The sequence below is a fragment of the Myotis davidii genome, unplaced genomic scaffold (genome assembly GCF_000327345.1).
Source record: "Myotis davidii unplaced genomic scaffold, ASM32734v1 scaffold68, whole genome shotgun sequence".
NCBI lineage: Eukaryota > Metazoa > Chordata > Mammalia > Chiroptera > Vespertilionidae > Myotis > Myotis davidii.
The window spans coordinates 7,047,909-7,067,759 of NW_006300376.1; positions in this window are offsets into that span (position 1 = coordinate 7,047,909).

Below are 19,851 nucleotides of genomic sequence, written 5' to 3' on the forward strand. Positions count from 1 at the left end.
TCTTTAACCACATTTTTAAAACTTGGAAATGCTATGGATAGACGGTACCACTCCCTAATGACTAATTTTGTGAGGAGGGATTTGTGAATTGTTTCAAGTGACTAAGTCATGTGGCTTCAAATAAGGTGCGTACAGAAAGGGTATCCAAATTTTCTCATCTTTTGAAGGGGGCCAAATGGAAGATAAAGTATTCTATGGTAAGAAGGATTTATTCCCAGTCTGATCCCTCAATACTAGGACCCATGCACTAGGCAGCAGGGGATGGGCTAAAGAGAGAAGGACGTGATTAGAGAAAACAGTTCAAAAGTATCAGGAACCCGTTAGTGGTGCGTTTCTTCTACAAGACCCTTCATAGAGGTGCCTTGCTGGGTTCAGGCAGTGTCCCACTTCGTGGCCAAGGGCATGCATCCCATGACCTCCTTGAGCTCTTCTCATTGCCATGGCCACCCCATCTGGAGAACATGAGCCTTGAGTGCCCGTATAAAGCAGGGATTAATTGTTAATTGTCAGAGCCAAGTAAATTTTTATTATTCTGGGACTTAATGGAGATGAGAAAAGTTATACTGAATATAGACATCTTAGAACAAATAATACCAAACTAGGAAGGGAAAAGAACAGTGGTGGATAAACCAATGGTTCTTTTACATGTGGAATCCTGTAACAGGAAATTAACTGCTTTCTTTGTATAGTTTCAATATAATAATTATTTTAGTTGCCAGTGATAATTAAAATTGACATAAAGAAGAAAAATGTGAGGAAAGAATAATTTATTGATTCACTTAACTGAAGTTTGGTGTATCTAGATTTAGTGGTTCAGATGACTTGGTCTCTCTCCATCCCTCTGCTTGTCTTTGCATGACTTTTTTAAAGACAGGCTCTGTTCAGAAGGTGAAAAGGTGGTCCCTAGAACCTCCAGACTAACCAAACAAGAGAGCTCAGCAACCCTGGCAATTTCTTGGTTGACTAGGATTCACCTGTTTGAGACACTAGCCTATCTCTGAACACTTCCAGAGGGATGGAGCACTCTGATGGGCCAGATATGGGCCCAGGGAAGGAGGGGTTAGCCCATAGTACAGTTAGCCCATCCAAAATACAGGGACTCAAGTAGGGAGGTACCTTGAAGGAAAAGTAGGACCTGTTACCAAAAGATAATGCTGGGCAAAGCAAAAAATAAAAGATGTTCATAGCAATAGAATATTTTCTTTCTGGAATGTTCCCCTATAGGGACAACTTGTTGTGTGTGTGTGTCCTTAAAATAGTTTTAAAGACCCCTGAGGTCTCCTTGTACCCTCTTCTCCCTCCCTCTACAAGTTGGTTGATGTATATTTATCTTAATGACTCAGGATGGATGTCACTTGTTTAAGAAAGCCTTCTTCGACCTAACAAACAGGTTAGTGCCTCTTTCATATGTAGCCCGCAGTACTTTGTTTTCATGCAACAAGTCTTGTTATTTAATTTCCCACTAATATTTACTTACTTTTTGTCTCCCTGGCCAATTACAAGCTCCGTGAGGACAGAGAATGAAACCATGCCACCCACCGTTGATTTGTCAGTGTCTAGCACAACGCAAGGCAAAAACTGGCACAAAAATATGTGTTGAATGAATAAACCAAATTAAGCCTTAAATATCTGAAGTCTCTGACTAAAATCTAGAATAAAATTTGCTGAACTCTCCCCTTTAAATTTGTTTGTGAAAAGCTACCTCTAACAGCTGAGTGTGTTGAAGTCTTGAAGATCTGTACTCCTATTGACAATCACAGTAGTTTTGTTTTACTTAAGGAAAAGTATTGTGCATCTTATAACTAATCATGTCTGCCTTTTTTACTAGATTTTTATAAAGGTGAAAAGTCAAATTTGCTGAATTTATTTGATATTTTACCCTGTACTTTTGTAAACTTACCTCAAATACTCTTCAAGCCCAAGAGGGGTATATAAATAAATAAGCAATAAGAAGTGATAGTTCCCACGATCTGAAATTAAACTTAAAATCGGAAAGGATACCTTGTTTCCTACAGTTATCTTTATTAAACCCATGGTAGATACCTGAAAAAAAAATGTGGGGTTTAAATGTTCCATAGGATCTCTTTCGACATGGAGCACATTTCGGCTTGAGAAATTATAAAGCTATATAGTACTAATTACCAGGAGCAGAGCTGAGCTCATTTATGGTAGATTACCCTCTGTAGAGATCGCCTTCCCTTTGCTTTCAGAATGTTTGCTTCTGGGAGATTTATCTTGCTGAGATTGGCACAGATCTATCCCATTCTGAAGTCTTGGATGACAGTCACACCTTCAGGAACCTAGGAAAAGAGTTCTCCAAAAGGTGTGGGTTATAACAGTAGCTGGCTTGCCATCTCCTCTCTCCCGTATGGTCCCTCCTGTCGGCCACATTTCCAGATCATTCATTTAAAATGGAGGCAAAGAAGGAGTGTCTCATGGACATACAGACCAAAGTTCCCCCCACTGTAGGGTGATCAGATACCAATGTGCTTCTTCAGGAGTGGAGGTCCCAGGCATGCATGATCAGAATCAAGCATGAGTCTGATAAATCACCAGATTTCTCTCAATCCGCTTCAGAGCTGTGAGGTAGAAGAGGAGTGAGAGTAGGGAACGCGTGCTCTTTGAAGATTCTGGCTAACCACGAAGCTCTTTCATGGAAACACCATATTGAAACAATGTGCATCTTACCCTGGCTTTATTGAGAAGACATGCAAAAAGTATACCTAATTCTAACCTGTACTTTAAAAATTATCACTTTGAGTTAAATCAATCAGTTTTATTGAAATACTTTTTGTTTTGATGATTATTCTGGCTGGCAAACCAATTTGTTTAGTGTTGTGAAGACTAAAATCATTTTTGTTCAGAGTAGATGGATAGCAGTGGTCACGGTTAAGGAAGAAAGAGTTGTTTTCCACCTTTAAAAAATATATATTTTTTAATTGATTTCAGTGAGGAAGGGAGGGGGAGAGAGAGAGATAAAAACATCAATGATGAAAATCATCAATAGACTGCCTCCTGCACGCCCCCTACTGGGGATTGAGCTGACAACCTGGACATGTGCCCTGGCCGGGAATTGAACTGTGACCTCCTGGTTCATGGATTGATGCTCAACCACTGAGCCACACTGGCTGGGTGCCACTTCTTTTTTTAACCCATGGCCTAAAAGTTGAACAGATATAAAAGGACTCAAATAACACTTGATCTTAAATAATTTTTACAGTGTATTTAATAAGTGAATAGAAACATATGGAATTCATTTCCAAGAAGATAGATCTTGATACTAAATTAAGAGAAGAGTATATGAAAACAATATTCTAGATTTCAACAAGTTTAAAAGAGCTGGAAGCAAGTCCAAGATGTTGGATGAACTAGTCTCCCTTTCCTGTTTTTTGTTATATCTGATATGCCTTCTCTCGCCCTCCCTGTCCAGTGCCCAAAGGGAAGAATGGACAACATAATGGGGCAAGACTATGTCAAAATAATATCTAAACAATGAGACATTTGTAAAAGCTTTTTTGGCATTAGAAAGAGATAAAGTAAATTAAAGAAGCTGGTGGTAGTGGTCTAGTAATGGAGTGGAGTTTTTGACTGCTTGTTTGTTTCCTACATTCTGAGCCCACTGACTAACCTCTCTTTATTTCATGGAAGCAAAATAACATCTTTTTTTATTTGGATAAATTCCATGGAAAGAGAAGATGATAATTGGCTTTCCCTGTTATTTGACTTCAGAGAAAATAGTTACAGAAGAAGCTTTATAGATAGGAATCATAACCCAAGAAATTTTAAAACAGAGGTTAGGAATAATCTGAAAATTAAAAAAAAACTATTAAAGGTAAATTACTTCTAGACTATAGCAGGCTGTAATCCTCATTACTTTGTTAAAGATTGGCATTATCTATCTGCCATGATAGCTGCGCCTAGTCAATTTATCAAATTGTTTTTATAATTTCCCCCCTTTCCTAGATGTTTTCTTATTTCAGAAGATGTAAAGATATGCTAGAATTAGCTGAAAATTCTGATAACAGCTTGAGAATTTAAGGACTGGAATTTAAAGTCACTATAATGAGTAATTATCAATGGCCATAAGAACATTTCTTCATCAGAGGAGTTTGTATATTCAGCTTGGAAATTTGGGCCTCAGGTGAAATGAGGTAGTTATAGCAGACACTCTGTAGGTGATCTCCAATGAGTGATGCCCTTATATGATTCCCTCCCACTGAATGTGGAGGGAACATATTTGCCTCTAACCAATGGCAAAGAAGATGGGATGGCAATGTTATAAATATGTTTAGCTGTATAAGTCTCTGACTCAGCAGACTGGAGTGAGAAAAATTCTCCTACTGACTTTAATTCTAGTGAAGTTGTAATATATTTATATTTTTAAATATATTTATTAGTCATGTATGTTTTCTTACCTGTGAAATATCTGTTCATGACCTGCAGTTATTTTCTATTAAGTTATCTATTTCTTACTAATTTGTATTGGTGTTTTTTTTTTAACTTTGGGATATATATTTCTCTCTTCTGCTTGACTATATGTGTTACAAAATCATCTCCCAGTTATGTTTTTTTTCACTCTATTTGTGGGGTCTTTTGATGCAAAGAAGTTGTTAATTTTTACTCAACCAAATCCATCAGTCTTCCTTTATAATTTGCACATTTTGAGCCTTAAGAAATCTTTTCTTTCGCCAGCTCATAAATGTATTCTCTTTTGTTTTTTACCTAAAAGTTTGAAAAATTTGCCTTCCACATTTAACTTTTAATGATTCTAAGAGAATAAGTTTCATGCACTTACCTTCATCCCACTGCATTACTATGCTTATGCAGAAACAATGCCATAGTTCCCACTTCCCATCGTGAAACTTAGAGTACATTGCAAGAGGTCTTCCTGAATATGGCAACTGTACAAATCAGAACACTTTTTTAAAAAATATATTTTATTATTTTTTTACAGAGAGGAAGGGAGCGGGATAGAAAGTTAGAAACATCGATGAGAGAGAAACATCGATCAGCTGCCTCCTGCACACCTCCTACTGGGGATGTGCCCGCAACCAAGGTACATGCTCTTGACCGGAATCGAACCTGGGACCCTTCAGTCCGCAGACCGACGCTTTAGTCTATCCACTGAGCCAAACCGGTTAGGGCCAGAACACTTTTTATTTGGGAATTGACTTGCAAACTCAGTCCCAAAGTACAACTGTGTGACATCTTGCAAAGCACTGATTTAGTATTTCAAGTATTTTTAAAGTTGCATGCTCATTTTGTATTTCAAACGACATTCTTCAAATTGTGAGTGTTTCCAGTCCCTAGGTAGCTAACTTGATCTATTCCTCTTGGCTAAAAGAAAATGCTTTGTGACAATGTAGGGTAAAGAGACTGACTAGAGGCAACACCATGAGAAACATCGTTTGGAAATGTTAGACGTCAATAAAAGTCGTCGATGTTGCTGATGAGCAGCAGCCTCTGTTCCAACTGTTTAAAAGATTTTACTTTTAGGCTGGTATTAGTGACTTTAAATATTTTCGCAAATCCAATTTCAAGGGGTCTCATTTTATACATTAAAAATCTCTCCTTACATAAAGAAAAAATGTGCTCATAAAAATTATCTGGAATTTTATGTATTCTTCCTGAAATGCCTAGTTATTAAGAAATTCTCAACCCTTTTCCCTATGAGATATTAGGGCAACTTTTTAGAGATGTCAATCATAGTCTCAATGGAAAACTGAAAGAAACATGGCTTAATTTTTTCCCCATGTAATTTTTCAGTAATTGACAATAAATTACCTGGTATTTATTTCTGTTGTTTGCTTACAGAATAAAAGAAAATTCAAGTTGTATTGACCAATGAACACTGGTGTCACTTGGATTAAATTGAAATGAAATTATTCTAATTATGTATTGGCGTTGGTCTTTCATTTCATATCTGTGTAAAATGAAGTGACATATTGGCATCACATCTAAAATCCGCTCCTAGCAAGATTTAGAGAATCTCATAAGGAATTAATGATTCAATTTCAGGAATGGATTTCAAGCTATTTGAGAGTGTCTTTGTTATTTTCTTGGGCATTTAGAAATATGGGTTGGAGATAGCAGTGTAGTCTGGTTGAAACAATACAAGATAGTAAATATTTAAGTGTGTCGGAATAAAAAGAGGTAATGTAGTTAAGCTTAATCCTGGGTTATAGCCATCCCAGCCACTGGCCTGCTTTGGAGCTAAGAACACACCTGCTTCTCTTTGCATCCTTTGCCAGAATGTGTGCAACACTTCGAGCTGGGATTTCAAGGACAGTCAACACAGATTACTGAAGAATCGCATTTGCACGACACCCTGGGTGTTCTGAGAAGAACCTGGGAAACCTACACAGAAGTTTATAGACCAATAGGCCTGCCATATTAGGCTCTGCCTTGGCTCTGGGTACGATGTGGGCCCCTATTGCATAATCCTTCTTGATGGAGAGGTACCTCTTGCAATGAAAGTCAAATGCATTATTTTGGCTACTTAGTCTTCCCAGCTGCCACATGTCTTATTTTATGTCTAGTAAGCAGCTGGTTACAGCTGCCTGGAGATAGTTTCGTCCATTAGAGTCCTTTGGTTAAGGCTGATGCTTCTTGAAATGTAGATCATGGGTGGTAGGTGTCTCCACAATAACACTGATGAGAGAGCCCAAGCAGCTTTGGGCTTTGAAAGGACCTCTTTGACCGCAGAGCCGTTCTGAAGCTTCAGATTCCAATCCTGACCACAAGCGCTGTGTTTTGTGGACTAATTATTCATCCTCTTCTTAACTTCATTTTTTCCTTTAATTATCAGTCTTGGTCATTCTGCCTCTACCTCTCAATCCTCAAAAAATGAATATAAATGTCAATAGAGTGAAAAGGTACAGGATGCTCTTTTAGGGGGATGTCTCTGCAGAATGCACCATGTTTTCACATTATTAAAAGATGCTTAACTCTACCTTCCACAAGTTTTGTTCAAAGCTGTGCAGGAGCGCTCGTGACAATCTGTTTGTGGATGTTGGAGCAACAGGAGACAAGGAGCAAGCAAAGCAGCCCTAGGTGCTCACACTTGCACTGATATGTGAAACATTTCTATCTTGTTTAGGTTCGTGTGTATGTGTGTGTATATATGTGTGTGTATGTGTGTGTGTGCGTGCGTGCGTGTGTGTGCGTGCGTGTGTGCGTGTGTGTGTGTGTGCGTGTGTGTGTGTGTGTTACCTTTGTTAAGGAAGTCACATAAAACATTCAGGTTCATAGACTTTTGTGCTTTCTTTCCCTTTATGAAGAATCGTATGTATTGACTTTTAGAAGTTGTGTGTGTGTGTGTGTGTGTGTGTGTGTGTGTGTATGTGTAATAGTTATGCAGAGATGTTGCTTGGTCATAAAATTTTGGAGTAGAACACAGACCTGATCTACTGATTAATGGAGAAATTTCTTTTATAATTATTAATGTAAGTGCCACCTTCTGCTGGGGAGACACTGACAGAGGGGGAGGCACTGTTGGGGAGACACTGCATTCCAGAGGTAGACATCATCAGTTAAAGCTGGAAACAGAAGAGACACATCCTACTCTTTAGTCACAATTTTACTTTCATATTTTATTGATTTCTTTTTTCTATTGAATTTATGTCTCTATGTAACCCTCTTTATTAGCTTTGTCCTTTTTAGCGACATAGCACAATCTATTACTTCTCCTCCCTGGCTCCCTGCTTTCACAGATTACGTGAAGAAAGTGTTCTTTTAATAATAAGGAATATTGCCCAGCTGGCTAGCATGGCTTCATGGTTGAGTTTCGACCTAAGAACTAGAAGGTCGCTGTTTGATTACCAGTCAGGGCATATGCCTGGGTTGGGGCTCAATCTCCAGTAGGGGGCATGCAGGAGGCAGCTGATCAATAATTCTCATCATTGATGTTTCTCTCTCCCTCTTTCTTCCTTTCTGAAATCAATAAAGATATATATTAAAAATAATAATAAATAATATTAAATAAAATCCAACCACATGCCAGGTTCTATTTTTGGCTTACATGAATAGCCACATCTAATCACTATGATCTTGTTAGATAATTCTATTAATTCATCAATTCAATCTTCAAATGATTAGGTAACTTGCCAGGGCCACACATCTAACAAGAGGATGGATTTGAACTCAGGCCATCAGAGCCCATGCTGTTAACCACTTCTCTTACCTTATCTCTTATTTTCTCCCACCACCACCCTTTGGGCCTAAATATCCCCCTCTGTCAGTGATTAACACATAACAGGATCTTCGTCACTTTTTCCCAGCTCTTCTCCATCATCCATGGTCACTGTTATTTGTCTGGCTTGAGGTCCTCCTCCTGGAGGCTGGTCACATTGATGACACACTCAGTCAGGTTGTGGATGAACAGTGTTGAGCAGGAGAGAGCCAAGCATTGGCCATTAGTCAGCTGCCCTTGAGCCCTCCATTCTTTTTTATGTTTTTAATATTTTTAATTATTTTAATCCTCACTTGAGGAGTGAGGATATATTTTTCCATTGGTTTTTAGAGAGTGGAAGGGAGGGGGGAGGGAAAAGAAGAGGGAGGAAGAGAGAGAGAGACAGACAGACAGACAGACAGACAGACAGAGATGAGAGAGCCACATCAATTGGTTGCCTCCTGCTCACTCCCTGACAGGGCAGGGATTGAACCTTCAACCAAGCTACTTGCCCTTAACGGAATTGAAGCCATGACCCTTCAAACTGGGGCCGATGTGGAGCCCTCTATTCTTTATCTCCTTCACTGAATGAGTCTTTGTCAAATGCTTGCTATTCAGAAAATAATTTTCTTCTTCCGTTGTCATCAGGGAAAGTATATTACATTTAAAACAAGTTGTAGATATAATTTTCCCTAATCTATTACATATGGTTTAGCACACCCACTTTAAGTGAGAGGAAGCCCTGGGGTCTATTTTGAGCTTTAAGAAGGGAAACATCTTAGGAATTGTGATGACATGTTAAACTGAGAAAGAACAATAAACAGTGAATTCTAGAAAACTAACGATTATTCTAAGCAGCTTTAGCAATTGGAATACTAACAGTACATTTGAATACTTTCATGCATTTTTCTCTCATTCTGTTTACTGTAAACTCATAGGCGGCATGCTAGATCCGCATGTTATGAACATTTCATCTAAATCATTTAGGGTGGAACTAGGCAAAGCACATCTGACTTGACTCACGAACTGACTATTCTCATATATGGATGATGCTGGTTCTTGGATTAGATCACTGCTTCTGCTTTGTATCATTGTAACTGCATTTCCACTTCAATTCAGGAAGAACAAAGAAGCATTGGGCAATCCTGGTGAAAATTCAAATGTCATGTGGGCCAAATCAAGTTGAAATCAGCCTGTGGAACAAAGATATTTAATATTTTACTATGTTCTCATTGGGCTTTTCACTTTGTAGGAACTCTGGAATTCAGAAACAAAGTAATGATTTGGTTGCCAGCTTCATTGATTATATGCCAGGTATACCCCAGTCAAGGAAACACTGAGTATCATGGCATCCACTGTGTGCCCATTTACATCATGTGACTTATTAAAGACAGGAAGAAGCGTGAGAAAGAGGGGGGGAGATGAGGGCTGCTGGATGAGCCACTCAATTCTTCATCTTATATTGAGATCCCAATCATGCTTAGAACAAATAAGACGTTAGAATCTGGAAGGGAAATAAATACCACCAAATAATAATGCAGGTACTCTCAGATTTTTTATGAGCACCTAATATTTGGGCTATTCATAGCTTGGAAAAAAATTTTATTCACTGTAATTTTTTTAAAAAAACATGTATTGATTAGAGAGAGAGAGAGAGAGAGAGAGAGAGAGAGAGAGTAAGAAACATTGATTTGTTGTTCCGCTTATTTTTGCATTCATTGTATTCATTGGTTGCTTCCTGTATGTGCCCTGATTGGGATCAAAACCGAAACCTTGGCACATGGGGATGCCATTCTAACTCACTGTGCCACCTGGCCAGGGTTCTCCATGTAATTCTGATAGACAGGCAAAGTGTTCTAAGGAAACTTTTTTCAAATGTCTCTGGGGCATTAGAGTTAAAAGGTACCTTGTACAAAAACATTCAGAAGTTAGTCCTGGTTTAAACAGAAAAACAGTTTTCTTTGCTTCCAAATTTCTCAAACTCTTTCAGATGCCAATGTGGGTTCAGAATTTGGGAGAGAAGGGTGGGGAGGAGGTAGACTGCTCAGTGGTTCCCCAAACTTTTTTTGTCTGGAGAAACCTTTTATTTCCCCCACAGAATGCAAGTCGGATATTAGTATTACACTGGCTACCTTTTTTGAAATGCTCTTTTGAAGACTTGTTGGATAGTTGCAAGATTAAAATCAAATTATAGTGAAGTTAATTCAAATTAGGAGTTGAAAATAGGATTAGAAGCCATTCACGTGAATAATGACATAAGCTATTAATCTTTGCTAAATATTTTATAAATAATGCTAGAAACTCTGTCAACCGTAAGTTAGAGGAAGGCTCCTGGTGGCTTATAATTTCACTCTGATAGCATCCACTAATGCCACTTTGAAAATCCTTTTTGCTTTTGAGAAAATCCAAGTTTGGTTGACAGGCCATAAACCTGCTCTGCCTTTCTGGTTCTCCAAATATTTCATGTCCTTTGAAAACCTTTTTAGTTTCTATTGAGTTTTTAAAAATAATATGTCAGGGTCTAATTCTCCTGCTGGTTTAAGGAAAAATGCTCTCACTAATAAATTATAATGAATTGTCAGTCTCAACAGGCCTGTGACCTTCAGTCGGTAGGGGGTTTGGGGCCAAACTCCATTTCCCCCTCTTCTTGTTGGAGCCACTTTTCTTGTTCTAGCTTGTCCTCTTAATTTATGGGTGGGCTGCCGCAGGACAACTCACCTGCAAAAATAGTTCATGCTGTGGTGTTTATTATACTAAGTAGGTTTCATGCTGACTGAGAGTTTTTACAAGTAGATGGAGTTGCTGTCAAGATCTTGCATCATCTGAGCAAAGCTGGCACTCAAATTTGCTGTATTTCAGCATATTAAATCTAGCTGGTGGGGGAAGGATAGGTGGGAGTGAGATGGGACACAGTGGTGTCAAATCTGCTTAAATATCTTGTTCCAGAACCTCTGTGAGTCTGACTTTAGTAAAATATATCAATAAGACAACAAAATAAAAAGGCGTGCTTTAGAAATAGTAAAATGCTCTACCACAGGGGTCTAATGCTCTACCACAGGGGTCCTCAAACTACGGCCCACGGGCCACATGCAAATACAAATATTGTATTTGTTCCCGTTTTGGTTTTTTACTTCAAAATAAGATATGTGCAGTGTGCATAGGAATTTGTTCATAGTTTTTTTTAAAACTATAGTCCAGCCCTCCAATGGTCTGAGGGACAGTGAACTGGCTCCCTGTTTAAAAAGTTTGAGGACCCCTGCTCTACCAGCACAAGGTAGTGAAAAATGTAGTCTACTTGAAGGAATGCTGAGATAAGTAGCTTTAAGCTGATTTTCTTTTCTTTCTTTTTTTTTCTTTGCTGAATGCAATACTCAATGGATACATAATTTGTTATTCTCTAGTTTTAAGCATTTCTGGCTTATTAAAATAATAGATTCTCTCTCCACAGATAATTTGAAAAGAACAAAATACAATTTGGAAAAAAAGAAAAAAACTCCCACCACCCTGTCTTAGGGGCAATTATTTTTAACCCTGTTGTTTTCTTTCGAAGTGGGTCTTCTATCTATGCATTTCTCCCCATAGTTGGAAAATCTTTTTGCTAAAAATTTTATCTACATCGGAATCAATTATTAAAATTAAAATTCCTAGTCAAAGGGCTTGAACATTTTTACGTTCTTAACACCTGCCAATTGACTTTTCTGAAAGGTTGTACCAATTATATAATCTGTGAAGGATTGTGTTTTCTAATCTTAACCTGAACTACAATTCTCACTCCAACCGGGGATAGCTCATTCTAAACTAAATCCAGAAAAAATTGGGACTGTGCAGTTCAATTGAATATTTTAGATTAATATCTTTTTGTGTTTCTTCCTTTGTGAACAGTGTAAGTTCATTATCTAATTATCCTTGAATGCCTTTATATTTTCTTATCAGTTTACATGGATTTGCTTGTAATCCAAAATGTTAGGCTTTGGCCTATTGTATTTATTTAAATTTTTAGTTTAACATTTGAAGAATATTCATTAAACAAATTTATCAGTCTTTTATTTTTTGTAATTTATTCCATTATTTTTAATCCTAAAAAATCCTACCCTATTCTAAGATCAGATATTCATTTGTCTTGTAAATTTTATGGTTTGATACTTCTTTTAAACTTTTAATTTGTTAATTTGTCTGAATTTATGTTTATATATGGTGTGAGGTGAGAATTTAATTAGAATTTTTTCCAAATGATGTGTAACTGTCCCTGTTTTCCAACTGATTTATGGTGGCTCTTTATCTTGAAACAATTTTGAAGTAACATATAAATTCAACTATTGTTATTATTGAAATTTAAAAAAATTAAATGTCTTTATAACTTTCAGAATATATATTGTTTAGTTCTCTTAAAGCATGAACAAATTTATGTCAGTATTTTATTGACTGCTGATTTAATACACTGAAGGCATTCTTGGAATAGTAGTGAAGTAATAAAATCCTTTTCTTAAACAAATTTTAATATCAAAATTAAAAAAAACACTTTGATATAAGAAGTAAAGATGCTAAAATTAAAAAGCAAAACAAGTTAGAAAGAAAATATAGACATGAATAAAACAAATTTAATTTCCAGAATATATGAAGAATTTCTACACAAAAAAGACAAATAACTGAGTAGGAAAATGGGCAAAACTTCGGAATAAGCAATTCATAGAAGAAAAATGAAAATGACTAACGAATGAATAAAATATGCTGAGTCATGAGTAACTAGGGAATTGCAATTTGGCAAAAATTTTAAAAGACATAATACTCAGTACTTTTCATAAACTTTGTTGGATAAGTAAACTGGGGTCAGTTAGCTTTAGAAAACATTTTTATAATTTATTTATGTGAATTAAAAATAAATATATATTTCAACCTAACAATTTTATTTTATCTCCAGATTTTTAGATTGTAAAATTACTTAGACATGTATCCAAAGAGGTATTTTAAGTACCTTTCAAAGGATGCTTAAATGTTAATTGTGCATTACACTGAACTATTTGGTCATACTCTAAATTTCCATTCATGGGAAGTAGCTGGACAAATATGGCATAACAGTATTATGAAGACTACTGAGCAGTTAAAATGATATGCTCAAGACATATTGTTAAAGATAGTTGTGCAATAATCTACACAGTATGAATTCATTCACATTTACACAAAACAATGCCCTATGGTTCTAGATTCTATCTTTATTTAACCATCTATCTAATTGATCAGTAAGTCAATCAAAAGCATGTAAGCATTTAGGGGAAAAGTCTGGAATGACAGATGTCATAGTAATATAATAGTAGTTATCTGAAGAGAGGAGAATGGGGGCTGGATGAAGGCAAAGGCAAATTTCTGCTTTTACCTCTAGATTCTAATTGCAGATGTTAGGAACGACATTTATTTATTTTGGTAATATATGTATGGTTCATTTCCAATTTGGCTTTACAAACCAATGCTGCAATAAAAAGTGTTGAAATACATTGATTTGTTCAATCATTCATTTACAAATATATTTTATTAAAAAGAATTAAAATTAAATCCAAGTATTGGAGGAAAAACCAATCGTGGATTTAAATTATGTTAAGAATACATACTATAATCTTCCCTATCTACACTGAGTCCATATAAATGATAGTACACATAAAAGTTATGAAATAGAATCTGAATGAATGTATAATTGGATGAAAGAATATGCAGCAGCATTAGAAAGCTAGAGGAGGAATGGTGTGTGATATTTTCTGATACAAAATGCACGCTGTTTTTCTCTGCAAACAACAACCAATTCTCTGACACCAACTGAGTGTCCAGCAATTCAGTTCAATTCTGAAGTTACCCCAGACTCCAGGTCAAGGTCTCAGTCCATATGACTGTCCCATATGACAGGCACCAGTGACAAATGGGGCTGCCCAAGTTACTCTTTACTGCCCAGCTGACTACAAATGTAGGGGGTTCCACAACCCCCTCCTTAGATAGTTCCCTAGAACAACTCACAGGACACAGAAAAAGACTTTACTTACATTTACTGGTTTATTATAAAGAATGCAACTCAGGACTCTCCAATGGAAGAGACATTTGCAATAAAATAAATGTCTGGACTTAGTTATTTGAAACGCAATTAAAAAAGTTAACCTCATTTCAAGTATCTTTGAAACCGATTTCTCCTGCATTATTTTTTACTATCTACATGTAGGTTGCCAAAAATTGCCTGTTTTCTTTTCATTCGGATTTAAAACAATACACTGAGGTTGCCAGACATTGAATTTCTAATTGTGGAGTTTCTCAATGAAGTAGAGTGTTAGGAAGAAATTTTTTAAATTTATTTAAAAGTATCAAAAAATTATTTTAAAAATAATCTCATGGAGCCATGTTTCCACCATAGAAATAAGAGACCTTTTTTACCTGTTGCCACCATGTTAATATTTGTTTACTGTATTTTATTTTAATTGCCATGACAACATGACTAATAAAAGAATATTCTATCTTAAGTTGGACACTGCACATTGGGCACAAGTTGTTATCTATGAATCACACAGATATTTGACTTTGAAGAGTTCAGATGCTACTGATGTGAAATAATCTACAAATGAGATATTGGTAACTTTTCACAATGAAATGTTGTGGCTTTGAATCCCCCCCCCAACACACACACAATTTTAATATTTTATATTAATAAAAAGTTCACCAGAAACATATACTAGCTTTATATATATATATATATCAACATAAGCAAAATGACAAATGTGCATGACATCTACACATTTTGTACCTTATAATGTTCCAAATCCTGAGGCTACACAGAAAATACTTATCCCTGAGAAGTTTTTTCCCACCAAATTAATTTATTCAAATTAAGGTAAACCTTGTCCCTACTTTTTCTTTACTTGGCTATCTTTGTATTTACAAACAAGATGTCAGGGGCATTACCAGGGTCCCAATGTCTCAACTTTCCAAGTGGAAAATGTGTTTTCTCTCTGCTGGGACAAGGACCTCGGAATTCAGTGATTGGTTTAAATGAAAATTTGATTTCATTGAGATCTCATGGCTAGTATTATTTTGATTACTGATATGATATTGCAAAGAATCTGTTCCACCAATTTTCCTGTTTATTTTTCTCAGGTTTAAGTATCTGAGTAATAGAAAATCTGCAGAAAAAAACAATTCGAGTAAGAAGAATTTTGATAACAATGCTGGAGTTTTATGTCTATTTAAGTACACCACACCACTCCTTGGATGTCTACTTGGCCTTGCAGACTTAACATGTCCAAAAGAGGCCTTCGATTCTCCACCCACGCAATGCCACAAGCAACAGACATTTTGACATTCATTAAAAACTGAAAACTCATACTTGTCCCTATGCTTCCTCAGTTTAATAATTGACATCTTCAGCCACTTAATACTCAATCCCAAACCCCAGTAAATACCTGATTCCTCTCTTTCTCGCATCATTCATATCCATTCGTAAGTTGACTCTTTTCTGCTCTATTTCGTGACTCAGCTTTTGCCTACCCCGCTGACCTCACATCCTGTGACTCCTCCTTATTTTTTTAAAACACATTTTATTGTTTTTTTACAGAGAGGAAGGGAGAGGGATAGACAGTTAGAAACATCGATGAGAGAGAAACATCAATCAGCTGCCTCCTGCACACCCCGCACTGGGGATGTGCCCGCAACCAAGGTACATGCCCTTGACTGGAATTGAACGTGGGACCCTTCAGTCTGCAGGCCGACGCTCTATCCACTGAACCAAACCAGTCAGTACTCCTCCTTATCTTTTATGTGTTCCTTATGCCCCTGACACACTCACCTTGGGTTGTTCTTCAAGTTTAATAAGTTCCTTCTTGCCTTAAAGACTTGTACCACTGTTTCTTGGGCCCAAAATGATTGTCCTATCATCACTTATCAGGGGTCCTCAAACTAAGGCCCACGGGCCATATGCAAATACAAATATTGTATTTGTTCCCATTTTGTTTTTTTACTTCAAAATAAGATATGTGCAGTGTGCATAGGAATTTGTTCATAGTTTTTTTTAAACTATAGTCCAGCCCTCCAACAGTCTGAGGGACAGTGAACTGGCCCCCTGTTTAAAAAGTTTGAGGACCCCTGACTTAGTTGATCCCTTTTGCCATTTAGATCTCAGCTTAAATTCCATCTCCTCAGAGACTTTCCTGATCACACAATCTAAAATGGCTTGTTCAGTCACTAAACATTTTATTTTGTTTTTATCTCAGAAGAATATCTAACAGATATTACCTTGATTATTATCTGTAAGTTTCAAAAGAGAGATATTTAATTTTGTTCAATACAGTATACCATATGTCGGGAAGAGAGCGTACCTAGTACATGGTATGTGTTCAGTGGCTGATGACTGAATGCTTGATGATAACATTCTGGAATCTTGGGCCTAGTGAATTGCAGCTTGTAATTTATACTTCACAACCTACTGAGACCTTCTACCTTCTCTCTCCGCTAGTGACTTTTTTGCTTTTTGTCCCTTCTTTTCCTTGGTCTTTCTTACTCCATCTGCATTTCACATTTCTCTTTATGCAGCTTCTTTCACCTCAAGCCTTTTGCTTTACTATCACATCTCTCTTCACTCTTTGCCCCAAACTGGACATAAAATGAGTCTGGAAGATCTTTTTAAAATGTTTGTTTTACTTGTTGAATAAATCTTTAGTTTCCCTGTCCTTAATTTAAAAAGCAGAGAAGCTGAATGTTTTATTTTTTAAGAAAAAGATATATAAATTAATTTTTATAAATTATTTCTATATATCAGTGACCCCAGAAAGGTGGGGGAAATCTTGCTCTGCTCCTGTTTTAATGATTCAGAGACTTTTGAAAACCTATAAATCTGGAGCTTAACTGAAAGAGTCATTCCCAGAGAAAGAGAGGAACTTGATGTGCACTGAAAGAAATCCAGAAATCAAGAAAAAGGACACTTGGGTCCTCTTCCTGGGACTGGTTGCTTGAAATTCAAGAAGGAGACGCTGGAACACACTCAGGGGACACCTGCGTGGAAGAGAACTGTGACTCCACTGACGTAATTACACATTTCACACTCCGGTGACCAAATGCCAAGACACAATGAAAGTCCCTTGCTTTTATCACACTGCAGTGTTGGTGATTCGTCACCAGCGCTAGCTGATTCTTCTAGTTTGGAAACAGTGTTGGTAATGATCTCACCAGGAAAAGTATATGTACTGGGTGTTCGGTCTGGTTATGGAGTTCAGAAGAAATAGTGGCTGTCCAAAGATGAAAAGCTACTTAATGAGAATAAGTTTTGAGGATTCAAAGTTAGTTCAAGAGAGTAAAGAATTAAAGTTAAAATAACAGTGGATTGTTATAGAAGTAGAATGGAGTATATCTGATATATGTGTGTGCGGCAGGGATGGAGAGAGAGAGAGAGAGAGAGAGAGAGAAAGAGAGAGAGAGAGAGAGGAAGGAAGTAAAGAAAGAAAAACTATCAAATAAAATAAAATTATTTAGTCTTGAAATATAACAACAATGGTATTAGAATATGATAAGAACACAATGTTTTATTGTATTTATAAAGTAGATAAGAGGACTTGAAAACTATTTAACATTCATTGTATTCTCATATTCCTCCTTAAAATGTGAAATGTCTAGGAATACCAAGATTGACTAAGCAGATTACAAAAGATAATATTAAGCCTTACATTGAAATTGCTATGATAAATAGATTTTGTTTAATGAAGAAAATATTTCCATTAAAGGGCAGGCTTTGTTATAAATGCTGGTAGCTATTCACTTGGGATGCAGATGTGAATTCTAGGATGTTTTGACAATTTTAAAAAATGATGACACATAACACTTGAGAAAAGTTGTTTATCTGAGATGGGAGAAAGAAAATTCCTCAAGTGGTTTCCATTCTTATATGCCAATCAAGATATTCACCTTCGAACAGCACGGGTCTTGGGAGAGGCGGGGGAAAAAGGAGAAAAAACAAGAAAAGAAAATATTTTATAATTTGGGACAAGACATGGGAATATGTTTACTTCCACTTCGACAGTCACAAATCTGAAAAACAAGGTTGAGGCTCCATGAAGAATTTGGCCCAAGATGTAGTGTCTTTCTGCCTCTGGCAGACAACAAGGAACTTACAGATTTTAGCTGTACAGCTATGAAGACACCTGCCAGTGCCCTCCAGCTCTTCCGCCATCTGACTTTTGCATTATTCAAAGATCCAATCTTATTTCCATGAAGGTGTTTCTCCCTGTACATTTAGAATATGGTAACAGCAAATGTATTATTTGGGTCCCGTTTATTTTAATGTTTCTCCTTTTGTTAGAGGAGTAAATTACGATGAACTCATTCAGATATTTGAAACATGAAGCCACGTACAATCACTCCTAATAGTCTATTAGTTCACCGGCCTCTTCATTTCTGGTTATTAGGTGATCAGAATACAATCTGTCTTTAAATTGAGAGGATGTGTGGTTTATCCTTCATGAATATGGCTTTCCTTCAGAGCAAGGAATTCACCCTGACTTTGCCATGGAGGGGGTCACAGTTGCTGGATCCCCAGACATGACCCCAGGGAACTGGCAGCTAACAAAAATGTGAGGAGCAGGTGAAACGATAGCGAGTGGTGCCGACTGTGGTAAACTGGAGGGTACGTGCCAGTCTAGAAGGGAAAGCCAACAGTCAGCACCATCTGGTCTATTGCCAAGTTATAATGGCAGATCATCTCATTTTATCTATATAAAATAGATTTATAAATATATTTTAGTGTGAAATCTCTGAATTTTAGAACGTTGGTAGCTAAATCAAATTTTTCAAAAACACCAGGCATGAAAAACCAACCACAACTATAGTTCCTAGCCCATTGGGAAGCTTCCCATTTAGCTCTCTGACATTGATATGAGATTTAAAGATCACATCTTCACACAGTTACATTTTGGAACCTGAGCTGGCTACTTTATTCTTCATACAACTATGCACATAAAATATCACCTCTTTCCTGAGGCATTATGCATGTATGTTTGCCTCACTAGAGAGCAAGTGCCTTTGAAGAAAAGAGTTGGGCTGTCTTCATCTCTGTGTGCCTTGAGTAATTACGCCAAAGCTTTACATATGTGAGGCATACACACATGTTTATTTAATGAAAGAACAATAAATACTACAGGATTCATCCACTGGCCCTGCTTTAAGCATTTTGTGTTACAATATTATTGCAAAAACAAAGGAAATTGAGTGTAAATATCATTCTTTATGTGAGAACTATTCCATTAAGTTGGTGCCAACAGACTTCTCAATAAAATAGTACATCAGAACTGGTTTCCTACTACCGTTGCCTAAAGAGTAGTTACACTTTGGTAATATAAATGTCTAAAGAATTGGATTCACCATGATGTGGGAACCCTGTGTGTGTCTGACCATTTATAAATTTTTACTCTCTTTACTCATTTGCTTTAGCTGCTATGAGATATGGAGCTGGTGAGATTTTTTGCAAAAAAATATTTATTTACAACAATAAGCTTCATATCATGCACAATTAATGAGATCACATATTCAGACACCTAGTAAAATTCTTAGCAAGTCCATTAAGATCAAAAGGTTAAAAAATACCCTCTGACACTATTACCAAAAAAAATCAGAGTAGAATATTTAAAATTTTAGAGCGGGGAGGATCTTTCTCAGCCAGAAATAAGACC